The following is a 12,653-nucleotide window of genomic DNA, read 5'->3' on the forward strand; positions in this document are numbered from 1 at the left end:
CCAATATTTTTTATCCTAATCTTTTAAAATCTTTAAAACAGATTTTCAGCTGTACTTATCATCTATGTCTCTATCTATCTAGTATGTAGAAAAATGATGTCCTCTCTCTGTCCCTCTCTCTCCCCCTCTCTTTCTTTATATATATATATATATATATATATATATATATATATATATATATATATATATATATGTGTGTGTGTGTGTGTGTGTGTGTGTGTGTGTGTGTAGCCATGCACACACACATATGCAATTAATTTGTCCAATCAAGTAGATAGCTAATGTACTTGTTATAAAGATAACCCATTATCCTCCAGCCTGAGGAGGCCTGTGGACACCAGAACGGAGCTCTCATACCTGCCTGATCCAATTGGGACACAGACAGTGACCACACCAGAGCATAACTGGGCACAGGCTCAAACCCCCACTGTCCACAATCCTGAGGAGGGCCCAGCCATATCTACTTTCAAACAAGTTAGACAGAGTTAAAGCATACTGGATTTTATCCTCTACCTCTATTCCTGTAAATATAATTCTTCTTTTCTTTTTGTATGAAAAAAAAACCACTGTGTTATAAGAATGTAATGTTAAAATCCTCAAACTTCAGTTCAGACTACAGTTTGTACTGCAGCCTTTCCTTTCTCAAGGATATCAGTAGGTACTTACAGAGACATTGGCAGTGAACCTCTAGTTTCCGGATTCCAGTTTTTTCCTTGGTGAAATGAGCTTAAACCAAAAGGGACTAGTGGTTGCACATCCCACTTCCTACACCCTATTCCATAACTCTTTGGGTGTCAGAGAGCCTAAAGGCTTGTACTGCAAATTCTCCTCCAATTTTCACAATACTTTAGAGGGGACTCCTACTTCTGCTGTATGGGGCCTGATTTAGTTTTCTTTAGCGTCCCCACCATGGTGTTTGTCACTGATGCTGAGGCAAAAATAAATGCTTCTCTGATCTGCTATTATGCTCTTGTTTTCTTGTTTCTCCATAGACCTAATAATGCTTCTGATAAACTCCATATAATCAACAACATGTCTTTCATGATTCTTCTGTTCTGTCTGCTCCAATACTCAAACAGAAACTTTTTCAGTGGTAAAATGAGTCTACCAAGGATTGAAGAATGTGGGAAGCCGCGCCCACATTCGCCATTACAAGATGGCGCTGACACCCTGTGTCCCATGCTGACAAACGACTAATCTGCGCATGTGCGAAGGGATTTTCCACTCGTTGTGCTCTGCCTCTCCCGTGGCATCATCTCGCCCGATGAGCAACAGCCAATCAGGGACTGACACATCCTAAGCGGAGGACAGTTTCCTATATAAGGGATGGGTTTCTGCTGTTTGCGCTCTCTGTCTCCGTTTTTCGTGTTGTAAGCTTATGCTCTTCCTCTCAAGAGGCATTAAAGCTTTACTGCAGAAGGATCCTGTTTGTGTGTGCAGCGTCGTTCTTGCTGACGAGACGGTAACGCTAGCCACATATGGTGCCGAAACCCGGGAAGGCCACACCATCGTCAGCACCTTCGGAGAGCCCCTGACTACAGGGAGGATTCAGAACTGCAGGGTTGGTAAGTTCGGAGAGGTATGCATATTTCTGAAATTCTTGGGCTGATTCTAGCTGTAATGTTTACTGCCATAATTGTCAAGAGGGCAGTAGATGAAGGACAGGTTGCCCTAGAAGTTCAGGATAGCATGTCAGAAACCGAACGTAGTGAGAGGTTGGGTGCGGGCGGGAAGAAGAATGCCCATAAAAAGAAAAAAGCGGGCGGGAAGAAGAATGCCCGTAAAAAGAAAAAAGCTCAGGACCCTCCTGTAAAAGGAATGCAACCCCCCTCAGGACCTAGTTCACCGCCAGGAAAAATATCGCAAAGGTTTTATCCTTTAAAGGATCTTGAGGCATTGAATATTGATAGCTCTATGAGCTTTAATACCTCTGACAATGAGACTCCTGATTCGGAGGAAGAAGCCGAATTAGAGGAAGAGGCAGTCAGGTATGAGGAAGAGAGATACCACCCAGACGAACGAGAGGGTAATAAAAAACCCTCCCTCAATTCATCTCGCAGGGTGGCACCCACTGCTCCTCCACCCTACGAACTGCAGTCTGGATTTTCCTTCTGGCCGGAAAAGATTCGTAAAAAATTACATAATTTTTTTCCTGTGTTTGAAACAGAGAATGGGGGTCGAGTCCATGCGCCAGTGGAGTTCAATCTAATAAAGGACTTGGCTGAATCTGTTCGCAAATATGGGGTTAATGCAAATTTCACCCTGGTAATGTTAGAAAGAATTGGCACTGGTGCCCTAACTCCTTCTGATTGGCAGATGGTGGCCAAGGCCGCACTTCCAGATATGGGCCAATATATGGAATGGAGAGCCCTGTGGTTCGAGGCCGCTCAAACACAGGTTCGGGCCAATGCCCTTGCACTTACCCCTGAACAGAGGGATTGGACCTTTGATTTGTTAACAGGTCAAGGTCAATTTACTGCAAATCAGGTAAATTACCATTGGGGAGCTTATGCTCAGATTTCACAGACTGCAATTAAGGCCTGGAAAGCACTCTCTAAAAAAGGGGAAGCTAATAGGCACCTCACAAAGATTATTCAGGGCCCTGAGGAGTCGTTCTCCGATTTTGTGGCCAGAATGACAGAAGCTGCAGGGCGCATTTTTGGAGATATTGAACAGGTTGAGACAAGTTTTTCAGTCCGCGGTAAAGCGGGGGAGGGTTCTCAGGTTGTTGAGACAAGTTTTTCAGTCCGCGGTAAAGTGGGGGACGTTCGGAGACCCTTTAAAAGTGGGAAACTCTTCGTCATGTCTGATCAGGGCGGCTCAGAAAGGGCTGCTGAAAACTAAAGACTTGAGAGACTCATGCTAAAAATGGAGTCGCTCGCGCAGAAACAGCACAAGGAGGGTAGGAGGAGGAAGAAGGCGGAAGAGGCCACGCCCAAACGAGATAATCCGCCATCTTGGCGTGCCTCAGAACTGGCACCGCCGCCTTATGCGGACACTTCACCTTTATCAGCACCACAGGGGAACTATCAATCTCTGTGCCCAGAGGTTTGGAAACAGGCTCCTGCCACCTTCCCAGTGTTTGAGGATGCCAACACCAATGGCCGTGATTAATGGAGGAGCATTTGGTAATACTACTTTCAGCTGGAATACATCTGACCTTTTTGAAACTTCTAACAGGTGATTCGGCTCGGATGCAAATGGAAATGTCAGGGTTATGCATTATATCTGTGCCATATAACAATTTTACACGTGCTGCTAATTTGTCTAAGAGTCTTTCAGCTTATCTCCAGGGGAACTGGTCTGCAGAGTTTGAAGAGATCTGCGCACTGCCGCCATTGTTACATGCGTGGATGTATCCACCGCTGAAGGCCTTGCCTCCTGGATTCAACAAGCTATGCATCATCTTAAGGAGTGGGCAAGTATCGAGGCTTTAGCTATGGCCCTTCTGATTATCAGCTTCCTCTGCCTTGTGTTTCTTTAGCGCTTGGTCATATCCCGAAACAGACCGTGCCCAAATTGCACAAGCCTTCTATGCTATTGAGGCTGGACAGTCCCCTCAGGCTTGGCTGGCGGCCTTTAAGTCCTGATCCTTGTCACGTTCGGGGTGCAAGGCAAAGCACTGCACAGGAGGTACATTGTTTGCAGTTAATGGCTTCCTGGAGAGCATGTCTGATTGCATGTGGGCTGACACCCAAAATCCCACCTCCAGAAAAAGGTGTCGGTCGGGTCCAGAGCTAGGCTGGGGCCGAGCCCCTAGCTGAGTTCTGTTGTACATCAGTGGCCAAACTTCAGGGCGGGTTCCGCACATGATCAAGGTGAATAACCTGGGTTATGGGTGGTCAAACATCAGTGCCCTCTGGAGACCAGACCTCTACTCTCACCCGTTTCGTCCTGCTCTTACAAAATAAAACGGGGGACTGTGGAGAGCTGCAATGTGCCGTGCCTTAACAAGGCGCAGGTTTCCGCCATCCCGACGGCGAGCGCTCTCTAAGATAAACAAGTCCTTATATGGCAAAAGGCTGTGCAAGGGTAACTGGTGATCTGATGACGCGGACCTATGAGGAGGTGACACCTGGCATGAGCTGATTGGCCCTTGATTTGTACTTAAGCTTGGCCCTTCCCTTCTTCGGGGCCATTCCCACTGAGCTTAATCCTGAGTAAAGATCTCGAGAAGTCTGGTTGTTGGCTTCTTATTTCCGCTGGACAGTCCGGCGCCGACAAGTGGTTTTAACTGGCCCAACTGGGCTGTGAACAAAAATTCCCTGGATTATGTGTTACCTCGGTTCAATATGAAAATTTCACTATAGCAGCTAATCTGTCAAAGAGTCTCTCTCAGTTTATTTTACAGAATTGGACAGTGGAGTTTGAACAGACCTTAAGAGAATTGCGGACTGCTATCATTCAAGTCAATTCCACACGGCTGGATCTGTCACTTACTGAGGGATTCTCGTCGTGGATATCCTCAGCCTTCTCCTTCTTTAAAGAATGGGTTGGGGTTGGATTGTTTTGAGCTGTAATCTGCTGTGGATTAGTGTTGACCCTATGGTTGGTCTGTAAACTCAGGGCTCAAACAAAAAGAGACAAGGTGGTTATCACCCAAGCACTTGCTGCTTTAGAGTCTGGGACCTCCCCTCATATATGGTTAACCGTGCTTAAGCAATAAGTCGCTGGCTGCTCAGCTCTTGCACCCTCAGAGTCTCATCTCATTGCACGAGGTAGAGTGAGTAAGCTTCAGCAGCCCTGGAGAGTTGCATAGCGAAGCATTGCAGTAGAATGGCTCTGCGGCATATATGAGCTAATTCTAGGGAGGCATGTCATCTTGCATGAAGGTTGCGTGTCCCAGTGTCCTTCCCCCAGAAAAAACGGCACAGGGCCAGGCTATGACCTCTCCGGGTGAAGAGCTTAGGGGAGAGTTGTGTATGCAGGCCTGATATTTTGTTTGGGGATTTGACCTCTGTCTCCACTCTCCCTGTTGGGTGTCTTATTGCTTCTTAATAAAAAGAAAAGGGGGAGATGTGGGAAGCCGCGCCCACATTCGCCATTACAAGATGGCGCTGACACCCTGTGTCCCATGCTGACAAACGACTAATCTGCGCATGTGCGAAGGGATTTTCCACTCGTTGTGCTCTGCCTCTCCCATGGCATCATCTCGCCCGATGAGCAATAGCCAATCGGGGACTGACACATCCTAAGCGGAGGACAGTTTCCTATATAAGGGATGGGTTTCTGCTGTTTGCGCTCTCTGTCTCCGTTTTTCGTGTTGTAAGCTTATGCTCTTCCTCTCAAGAGGCATTAAAGCTTTACTGCAGAAGGATCCTGTTTGTGTGTGCAGCGTCGTTCTTGCTGACGAGACGGTAACGCTAGCCACAGAAGAACACACCCAATATTTATATACTGCTAACTCTTACTTGTCTCTTTTTTGCTAACATTAAGCTGCACTTGAAGGCCAAACATTTCCTCTCAGGATCCTTCCAACAGTTTAATTAATTTGCAAAAAGTTTCATAATTCTTGAAGCTATACATATTTTGGAAGGTTAATTTCATACTTTTCTAAGATATGTTAGTATGTGTATAAACCATAGTGGTCACTTATCTGACATGGCTTTTTCATCCTCTATAGTGAACTGCCTTTGAAAGAATGGTATTGTTTCTGAAGGTAGAAAATACAATTAAGTGCCTCAAACTTTAAAGTAATTTTGTAAAACATGCTTACCAATATATACAATTATACTTGTGTTAAAATTTCTGTCCCATTCTTTCATCATGTGGTGACTGGGAAATTATCTTGGCTTTATGTAGGACTGAATTCATGAACAGATATTCTGTAGCTGTTATAATAATGTCTACAACACATCCAGAATCAGTTTTATAAGAATCAGTTGATTGGCTTGTCAAGGTTTTCACCTCCTTTTTCCCTTACCATCGGATACACAATTTCACTCATGGTATAAGTGATTGCAGCCGTCACAATTTCTATTGCAGACTAGGATGAGCTCATTTGGTTGATTTGTAAGGTGTAAGCATAAGTCTCCTGAGATTTTTCTAGAAAAATATGTTCTTTCTTGAAAGAGGGACTAGACAGAGTTGGTACAATGGTCTTCTACTGCCTCATCACCTTTCCCTTAGGGTACACACTACACTTGGTGTTACAGTAATAATTATGTTACTGATTGGTGAATGAAACTTAAGAGTGTATCATGGAAATTGTGGGGAATAAAAGGATTTGGAATAGATAGAACCAGCAAGAGCTGTTCTAATGACATCTACTACAATGTCCAGTAACAACCAAGGAAGGAAAACAAATTTCCAGTATACATCCTGTGATCATCCATTCCCTTAACTGCAGCTCATTAATAGAGCTCAGTTATGTAAAACCATTGATACTGATCATTTAAATATAAGATGATAATTTCAGAAGGTCAATTTACTACACTGTAAATTTCACAGTTTTAACTATAAACAATTTAATTGAACATTTATGCGGTAGGCTGTAAATATTACAGATCTTTATTCTCCTGTGCAGTAAAATTAATAATAAATATAAGTTTTAGTTAAGGTCATATTGAAGTACTGTCCATGTTAGTTGGTGTACAATTTAGAAACAGGATGCTACTTGAGAGGCAAAAGTTATACTGAATGACAGCAAGCCATGTAGTATTGGGGAGAGAACTAACATGCTTTAATGAAAGATTTATACAGTAACTGATGTATATATGAATTTACAGATATTGTGATAGCATGAAGAAGATCTGTACAAGCTCAAGCCGGATAAAATTCCAGAAGAGAAAAGGGGAAGTGGGCCCCAAGCCCCACCACAGACAAAGAAGATATTTGCAATTGATGCCTGCTAGCTCAAGAAGAATCAATTTTCTTCAAGGAGTGAAACCGGGTATATCTAACACATTCCCGGGCAGCCTCATGATAAAGAATAATTGGCCACACAAAAGAGGCTATGTGATGTGTGGCTTTTATTTTTAGGAGAAAGAACATAAAGTTGAGGTTGTAGGGATGGATCTTTGAGGAGTTAAGGGAGAGGAAAAAACATAATGAAAATACATTGCATGACAAATTTACAAATTAATTAAGAAATAACATAACGCTTAAAGCCAAGATGTAAACAAAATTTACTACATACTCAAGTGCCATACTAAATATATTTATGACAATATTGCTCTTAATGGAGGAATACAATAGTTTTATAATCTAGTAGCAAGGAGGTATGTGAGCAATCATAGAAATCTATTATGTCATCAAAGAAGGAGTCAACAAAATGCTCAAATTACCAGTTAGAATTCATTGTGCTGTGTATTACATGTATTCGCATTCTTGTATAAAATTTGCTTTTTTACTTCTAGAATAATAATCTATCAGAATTCTTGGAAGAATCTATTTTATGAATGAAATTAACACATATTCTTTGACTAATTAAGAACCAAGAATTCAGTAACTTACACAAAAATACATAGAACAACGAATAAATTTTAAATGAATAATATAATTTTAAAATTTCTATAAGAGCAAGGTAATAACAAATGCAGTGTCAATTTAGAAAAGGGGAAATATATGTTTCTCAATATGTATATTTAGACCAAAATATTAAAAAAAAAGAGCAGAGGGCCAGGTCATGGTGGTACATGCCTTTAATTCTAGCACTCCAGAGGAAGAGTCAGTCAGACCTCTGAGTTCTAGGTCAACCTGGTCTACAGGCGGGATTACAACAGAGAAACTCTGTATCAAAAGACAAAACAAAAAAAGAAAAAATAAACCAAACTAAAACAAAACAAATAAAATCCAACCAACAACCAAAAATGAAACCAAATAAAAATAAAAACAAAAAACTACACCAGAGAAATACATTCTACTCAAAGGTTAAGAAAAATTGAAGATGAGTTTTCAAATTTTGTTGCATATAGGCTTTTGAATTGAGACCTAGTGATTCTTTGAATTTCCTCAGTCTCTCTCTTTATGTCTCCCTTTTCATTTCTGATTTTGTTGATTTGAATACTCTCACTCTGCCTTTTAGTTAGTTTGGCTAAGGGTTTGTCAGTCTTGTTGATTTTCTCAAAGAACCAGCTCTTGGTTTCACTGATTCTTTGAATTAATTTTTTTTGTTTCCAATTTATTGGTTTCAGTGCTGAGTTTGATGAGTTCCAGCCATCTACTCTTCTTGGGTGTGTCTGCTTCTTTTTGAGTTAAAACATGCAAGTGTTTGGTTAAGTTGCTAGTTTCTATATAAAAGCATATAGTGCTATGAGCTTTCCTCTTCACACTGCTTTCATTGTATCCCATAAGTTTGGATTTGTTGTGCCTTCAGTTTCATTGAATTCTAGGAAGTTTTTAATTTCTCTTTTTATTTCTTGCCTTACCCAGATGTCATTGAGAAGGGAGTTGTTTACTTTCCAAGAGTTTGTAGGCTTTCAGTTGTTTCTTTTGTTGTTGGGTTCCATCTTTAATCCATTGTGATCTGATAAGATGCAAGGGATTAATTTTATTTTCTTCTAGCTGTTGAGGTTTGCTTTGTGATCAAGTTTTGTGGTCAATTTTGGAGAGTTTTCCTTGTGGTGCTGAACTGAAGGTGTATTCTTCTGTGTTTGGGTGAAATGTTCTGTAGATATCAGTTAGGTCCATTTGCTTCATGATGTCTATTAGGTTCCTTGTTTCTCCATTTAGTTTCTGTCTTGAGGATATGTCTATGGGGAAAGAGGGGTGTTGAAGTTTCCCACTATTAATGTATGGGGTTTGATGTGTGGCTTAAGCTTTAGAAAAGTTTCTTTTACAAATGTGTGGGCTTCTGCATTTGGGGCATACATGTCAGAATTGAGACATCATCTTGGTATATTTTCCTTTGAAGAGCATGTAGTGACCTTCCCCATCTCTTTTGATTAATTTTGCTTTAAATTCTATTTTATCAGATACAAGAATAGCTACTCCAGCTTGTTTCTTGAATCCATTTGCTTGGAATACAGTTTTCCCACCCTTTAATCTGAGCTACTGCAGGCTGTTTAGCATAAATATGTTATGCAAGTTGGCTGTTAGTTGGTAAAATCACATTCATGTCAATTACTAGTCTGCTTTGTCACAAGAATATACATCTTAGGTGCAGCAGATAAACATGATTCTATAGAAAGACAGGATAGTTAGATAAGGTTTCCAAAACCTCAGAGACTGAAAATGAGACAGATTAACTCTTGGCAACACCCCACCTACCACAAAGAAGATAATGAGCATTCTTATGGAGCTGGCTTCAAATGTGGGAATCAAGCCTAAAAAGGGGCAAGCTTAGATGTAGGCAGAGTCAATGACCACACTCTGCCAAGACAGAGTAAGCAGGTCCTCAATAGTTCTTGCCTCACAAATATGTCTGTCAGATATATTGGGCCAGAAGTCTGAAAAAGATGCTTCAGCATTATAGAGAGTTTTGGGTGACTATTTAGGTAGCAAATTGTCTCTGTCATCTTCTCATGTGGAAAGCTACTCACTTGCACTCCCAGCATACATAGGTAATCAAGTTTATTTCCTCTCAAGTCTCTAACGGGGTTGACCTGGTAGCTTAGTTGTTTATGGATTAAGATATTTTTTGATTTAGATAGATGTTTTAAGTTGATAATGGTGAGCTGTGATGGAGATTGATTTACATTCAAAATTTTAGACTTACCAAGATAGGAAAGATGTTTTCTTTAAGGCTGCCAAATCACAAATAGCCAACACATTAATAATGTAACATTTATATAATTCCATATTGTGTCATGGTTCTTCTTGCTATAGGTAGTTTATTGTATATATGTGTAATAATAAAAATATATATGTAAAATGTTTAATTAATAAAAAAGAAAATTAAAAAAGAAAAATTGAATATGAAGTCAATATATCAATAGTTATCTAAGCAAGATGTATTATAGAATAGAAAAAAAAATAAAAACTACCCAAGAGAAGCTATGATATTATGAACACCAAGAAAGAGGTAAAGTTCACAAGTGAAAACATGACAGTGTTTCCACCAGCCAGACCTCCTTTAATAAAATGGTAATCTGACAGAATGAATCCTCCAGTTAAAATAGAAAAAGGGAAAACTATGATAAAATATATTAAAGGAGACATACATAAATGAAGATGTATTCACTGTTCATAAATAGAAAGACTGTGAGCAAGTTATTAGTTCTTCCAATATTGAATTATAAACTCAATATAATATGAATAACAAACATCTCAGGGAATTATTTTATAAACAACTGATTCTGAAGTTCATAAAGTAAGATAAAACACTCAAGAAATTCCAATATGAAAGAAGAACCAAGTAAAAAAATAACACTGTCACTTCAAGATTTTCTACAAAGTTATAGTAACCAAGGCAATGAGATATTTAAAAAAGTTAAACAGATGAGTTAAAGTAAAAATAGAGATCACAAAATTACACTCATAGAAAGGTAAATTGTCTTTGGCAAACAGCCAATGACAAGACCATAGTAAAGATATAGCTTCATCAACTGGACATCTACATATGAAAATACAAATCTTGATGTAGACTTTATACTGACATCAAACATTAACTTTTAAATGGTCATAGTCTAAATGTAGTAGCAAAAGTACAGGTGTGTCAGAAGATGGGTTTGGTTTGCTCCTGACTTATCTGCATAATGCCAAAGGCAGTGGTAAGTTGTACTGCATCAAAATTAAAGGTGCTTGTACTGAAAAAGACAATGAGGGGAGAATGGAAAAAACTTATTATAAGTTATAACATGGAAAGAGAGACCTGATAAAGAATTGCTGTCCCCTGAATTCAACTCTTTAAATTAAACAATATTAAAAACCATAAAATGAAAAAAAAAGATGCCTTAATAAACATTTTATCAAAAGGATAAAAAGAGGTAGAGCACGACATTCCTCTACAGGGTTGTAAATTCAAGGCTGTATGTTTAAGGAGAAAAGAGTGACACCACACATATATTAGAGCCCAAATACTAATAAATGTCCATCCAAATATCAATTAAAGGAACAGGTTACTAGAATATCATGTAAGAAAAAAATATTGCCTAATATAAAAAGACTTAACATATCTAGCCTTAAAAAGGCACAAAAGGAAAGTGAATTTTGCATTAAGAATGAAAAAAATATGACTCTAAATATATGACATTCCAGACATGGCATATCTACATAGTAAGAAAATTGGTGATTCTAGGGCCTAGGGATAAGGGTGGGCTGAACAGATATGATATGATACTATTCCTGGAAAGAGGTTAAAAAAAATCTTCTACTCCTAATAGGGTTCTGATCACAAAAGTACAGTAAAATCAAAGCCACCCAATGAGTTTTATGGGGGTTACTTATAGGTATATGGATGAGAGGTTTCTTATAGTAGTAAAAATCACTGAGAATCAGTTCTATCACCAATATCCACTCCAACACTCATGTCAGTTTAATAAAGCTGGAAACCTGGAGCACATTGCACAGCCTGCAGGAAGCTCAACAGGTTAGAAGGTGTCTTTTCTGGGTGGCTCAATTGGTCTGAGCCACAAGGCTGCTTGACTGGTCTCTGCTTCTTCTGGGCATATGAAAGGTTTCTAAGCTGTCCTTCCTACTTATATTTGCATGGGGAAGGATGGGCCTGTAAATCTAAGCCTTATTGGACTTCTGGAAGCTGTTTGGTTGTTTATTTCCTGAGCTTGATGAGTTTCCCTGAAGGATAGGGAACCGTCCCTTAGAACATAGATTTCTTTCTCCTCCTTAGAATCATTCTGTGTCTTAATGAACTTCCCTTCATTATAATCATAAGATCAGATAGACAGACCTCAAGGTTTTATTGTTGTTTGGAGGCTATTGTGAAAGGTACTACTTTCTAATATCTTTCTCAATATCTGTATATAGTAAGGCTCAGGTTTTTGTGTGCTACTTTTGTATTGTGCTACCTCACAGAAGTTGTTTCTTAGTTGTAGACATTTCCAAGTGGGGTCTTTAGGACCAAAAATGGGAATATTTTCAAGTCTTCCACAATAAGGGAAAGGGAAACAAAGGTTAATGAAATTTTGATAACTGAAATCTCCAAGTCTGACCCATTAATAATAATTACTACAAATAAGAATATATCAGATTGCTTATTTTTTTATCTTTCAGTGTCTGGTATCTGCTGACATGTGTCTTTTGCTGTATGTCTCCCGTCATGTTTTGTTTGGTTGTTGTTGTTTGAGGGAGGTTGTTTGTTTTATATTGTTTTTAGTTATTTTATTTTTTTATTTTTGGATTATTTTTTAATGTAACAGATTTCTATATGAATTTTTATTCCTGTTTTAGTTTGGTCAAACCCCCATCTTTCTTCTTTCTCCCTCTTTTCTTTTCCCCCAGCTTTTCCTGCTGTAATCCCTTGATGAAAATACCTTCTTCTACTTTATTATCTTTACCACCTTCCTCTCTTATACCCCCCCACTTGTATCTTGGATACCTTTCTAGTTTCTTTGTATTTTATTTCTCCTGAATACACACATGTAGCAGACTAGGATCTACTTAGGAGAAGAGCATGCATGATTTGCCTTCCTAAGCACATCATTCTGCTTAAAAGAGTATCTCCCAATTCCTTGAATTCTTGCAAATCTCAATTTATCTTTAGGCAGAAGATTCCACTGAACTTGCCTACACTTTCATTTCCACTCATGTGCTGA

General features: G+C 39.3%; 1 long non-coding RNA gene across 1 annotated transcript; it reads left to right on the forward strand.

Moving 5' to 3' along the window:
* Positions 1–1,125: 1,125 nt before the first annotated feature.
* LOC311603565 lies at positions 1,126–5,322 on the forward strand. The gene is made up of 2 exons (XR_014781132.1): positions 1,126–1,893; positions 5,293–5,322. It is a non-coding gene; the product is annotated as an uncharacterized lncRNA (long non-coding RNA).
* The last annotated feature ends 7,331 nt before the right edge of the window (positions 5,323–12,653 follow it).

Source organism: Acomys minous (genome assembly GCF_964271855.1).
Source record: "Acomys minous genome assembly, chromosome: 1".
Taxonomy (NCBI): Eukaryota; Metazoa; Chordata; class Mammalia; order Rodentia; family Muridae; genus Acomys; species Acomys minous.